Source organism: Bemisia tabaci, chromosome 9 (assembly GCF_918797505.1).
Source record: "Bemisia tabaci chromosome 9, PGI_BMITA_v3".
Classification (NCBI taxonomy): Eukaryota; Metazoa; Arthropoda; class Insecta; order Hemiptera; family Aleyrodidae; genus Bemisia; species Bemisia tabaci.
Genome location: NC_092801.1, coordinates 1605904 through 1610196, shown reverse-complemented (window position 1 = coordinate 1610196; position 4293 = coordinate 1605904).

Sequence of the window (4293 nt, the reverse complement as noted above, 5' to 3'; positions counted from 1 at the left end):
ATGAAGAAAAAAAACACTAAGAAGTGGCCCGAAAATGGAATTTAACTATGTTAACTACGGAAACTATTTTAACTATGGAATTTTGACTCTAATTTTAGTTTCTGGAACTTCCTGGCTTTGTTTTCCCCACGAAATGGTGTGGACCCAGCACCATGTCTCCACCTTGATAACTTTATATGCACATCGCCTATAACCCCGGATGCAATTTTAAACTGTAACAAGTGTACTTACAGATATCACATAATTCACGTCCTACATGTTCAGAAAGAGGTCATTTACCACATTTGATTAAAAAAAAAAAAAAAAAAAAATTAGCCGCACTGAAAATTAGCTCCGTGGGCTTTTGAAGGTCCTTTTCTTAAAGACGGGTTAATACGAGCAGTTAAGCGTAATGAGCCTTACTATAAGCAGGGTAGGCAAGAATTTGCATCCTAGCAACTCAAAAATTGATCCATAGTTACTTTACATTAAAAATGAACAGCACTACTGTTGGATGTTACTTTACTCACGGTAGCAAAAAAAAACCCTAAAAAAACAAAACGGACTTTTGTAATTCTTTCTATGGAATAATGGTTGAAATCGACAAACCATCCGATAGAAAAAGAAGAGAAGAGAGAAAATGGAGCAATCCTGTTGGTTAAAACAGGTGATTGCCATGAACTAAGGGGGCAAACGATGGATTAATTAATTATAGGGTCAACGTATAGGTTTCCTATCCTTAGTCCATTGCTTACCTCAATGGACCACTAGACAAGGCACGAATTTAAGCATTCTGATACATGTTTCTTGACCAAAATTTCACGTAAAACACGATTCGCGCAACGAAAATTACCAAAATCAACTCCTAACAAAGATATTAACGTTTTTATTTCACATTGGTTACGAGGAATTTGAACTGCCCGCTCATAAGAAACTCAAAGCTCTACGTAAGTCAAATCGTGCACTACAACGATTTCAGCAAGCTTCTCAATCGAGCAATGTTCATTTTCCACCATGTGTTGTTCAAACTATTGGTAATTTGCTATAGCTGAGCCAAAGTGTCAAGATTGAAGTTGAAGATTTTTACATCGCAGAGACTGTCTTGATAAACATTTAGCGTGCGATGCGAATCACGTAGAGCATTGAGTTTTCATGAGCGGGTGGTTTGAATTCACGCATTAAGAATCATTAAATATCTTCGTCAGGAGTTGATTTGGTAATTTTCGTTGTACGTATCGTGTTTTACGTGAAATTTTGGTTGAGAACCATGTATCAGAATGCTGAAATTCGTACCTTGTCTAGTGGTCCATTCTCCTTTGCAACCACCCGCATCCACCAATAGGATCCCTCCGTTTCCTCTTGGTCGATCGGTTTGTCTGTCGATTTCAATAATCAGCCAGCAGCTATCTTGAAGAATAAGTTGCGAGAGGTTTAGTTCATTTTTGTGTCTTTGAAGGGTGTGAAGCTGGATTTTATTCCGATTAGAATTTTAGGTTTTGTCGAAAAACTATAGGAGCGTTTCTTGGACTGGAACCTTCTCTCCGCAATGCTGCTGTGTTAAGTAATAACGCCGTACAAACCTTCAGACGTCGCCAGATTTCCTTCTATAAAATACGAATTCTCAGGGAGACCTGCGAATGTTCTTCCTTCTGTTTTTCAAATAATTTTATTTGCAACCTGATCAAAATGATCTGAAAATCTCAAGAGAAAATATGAATAGCTCCCCTCAAAAATGGACGTATTTACGCCAGAAGGAACTACCTATGTGCACAGGGTTTATATAGTTCCTTTTAGCATAAATACGTCCAAATAATCTTATTAATCATAATAATCGGATGAAATTTGGCAACCTCTGAATGTTCATACAGCGTTTTTCCTCAGCACAGCAGCATGGGACTCCAGTTTTATTGGCATTTTCGGACATGGTCAAGAAACACTTAAGTGCGCATTGAAATTGAATTATGGTTTTTGTGAGCTCGGTCCCAGCAGTAACGATGCAGGCCAATATTCTCCTTCACTTCCGCGATTAGGCAACCTCGAATCCTAAAATGCGTAATGACTAATCATTTCATGTGTAGAAGTGAAAATATGCGTCTTCTCACCGTAAAATGTCCTTCAGCGAACGGAGGTGCTATATTTACGCTGTTTAATTTGTTAGGATTATTGCTACCTACGGAATTCAGTCGAGAAAAATTAGGATTTAAGTTCTCGACTCACACCATACTCTATAGTGCAAATTCCAAAGCATAAAGTGCTATCGGCTTAGTTGATGTCGGCCACCACTTTGCTATCGGGACTTAACGCTGAAAAAAAAATCTCGGCGTATTTACTAGGAAAAGGGTAAAATTACCAAGAATTTTAGGGTTCTATTTGATCCCCGTTTTTTCTTGGTAAAATTACCATCTACGGATGATTTTACCGAGAAATCTCGATAAAATTATTGACTTTCTCGGTAATTTTACTAGACCCCGGTAAAAACGCCAATATTTTTTATCGACTGTGGTAGAATTACCGAGATGAAATGGCAAAGTTACCGGGAATTTATTCCCAATAAAAGTGGTATTCTTACCTGAGAAAAACAGTAAAAATACCGGTTTTTAGGTAAGCTTACCAGTCTGTCTTGGTAAAATTACCAATAATTGGTAAAAAAAGTGAGATGGTAAAAGTACCAACGGACCTTGGTAAAAACGCCGATAATTTTTTTTCAGTGTAGTAGGACGTCATTTTCCTCGACCGGGGGTGGCTACCGCCACTCTTGATTTACTATCAATATGAGAGCGGATCCTGCGGTTGCACCTTATCCCGAACATTAATTGAACATTAATTGAAACATTAATTGTTTTTCGCTCATTTTAGAAACACCAAGCGTGACGTCAGTTTCCCTACGCAGATAGGTGTTTTCATGGACGTGCTAGACTGCCGTGCTAAAGAAGAACGCCGTATGAACATTCGAGAGTTGCCAAATTTCCTATGATAAAACATGTATTTTTGACAACATTCATGCATATTTTTCCTCGACATTTTCCAGATATTTTAGATTGAATCGCGTACAAAATTGTCTGAAATTTTTGGAAAATAATTTTCAGAATTTTCCCAGTAAATTCGGTTTTTATTGGAGGAAACTTGGCAAGGTCTGAAGGCTCATACGGCGTTTTTCCTTAGCATGGCAGTAGACATGCTTGTTCCTTCTTGTAAAATGCAGGTCAATTTGAAGCTTCGAACGCGGCATGCAGATGATTTACAATTTGGAACGTTACTGCTGGCATTACGGGCAACTTTTTTATGTCTAAAGTCGAAAAATGTATACCTCCGATTGGGACGTTGCAAATGTCCGCTCATGCCCTCCCCCCCCCTCCTTATTTTTTTAAAAAGAAAACTAACCTACAGTTGTTGTTATCATTTTCTATGGAATTCTTCTCCTTCGCCCAAAGGTACTTACCGAAATCGCAGGGAGGTATGCAGCGGTGCTAACAATAAGTAAGAACATAAGCCATCAAACGTTGCCAAATTTTCTTCGTCAAGTCACGTTTTTTCAGGAAAATTTGTCATTATTTCTCCTCCTAATTTTTAGAGAATTCTGTTCGTAATTTGATCTAAAACATCTGAAAATTTCCCAGAAAAATATTCATAACTTTCCTCAAAAATAAATATTTCCGAGGAAGAAATTTGGCATCATTCGAATGCTTAAACGGCGTTTTTACACAGCACGGCAGTACTTTAGTTGAGGCTGAAGCAAAATTAAAAATACGATCGTAGATTCTGCAACGTTGCGATGGAGGACCCCATTTGTTAACTTCAAATACCGTAGTATATTCTCCAGGTCTGCATTCGGGTGCTCCTCGCAAAGACCCAACAATTTGGCAACATCGGATTTCCTCCATTTAAACATATGTTAAATAATCGATTCTTGCCGTAGCACCTGGCTCCTCCAAGAATCGATACTTTTCCATAGGTTCAAATTGAGAAAAACAATATTGCCAATTTAGATGGATCCGCCAATGCTAGACCATCGGCTCGGATTTCTCCATGCTTATGTTTCGTTTGTGAAACATGTTTGTCGCAGCATAACCTTCGTAAACAAAATTGGATTACATTTTGCAGTAAGGAGTCACCATTTTCAGCTCATTTTAGACACAACATACATGTCATTGGTATCCCTGAGCAGATAGATGCTTTTATGGATGAGCCAGAGGTAATGGATTCTCAATGCAAGATGTGGGCCAATTGATGCTGCCGATTTGACCTAATAAGCACACGTGCAAATGTATCAAGTTTAGTAATATAACAAGGAACACATTTTTAGGAACACGATAG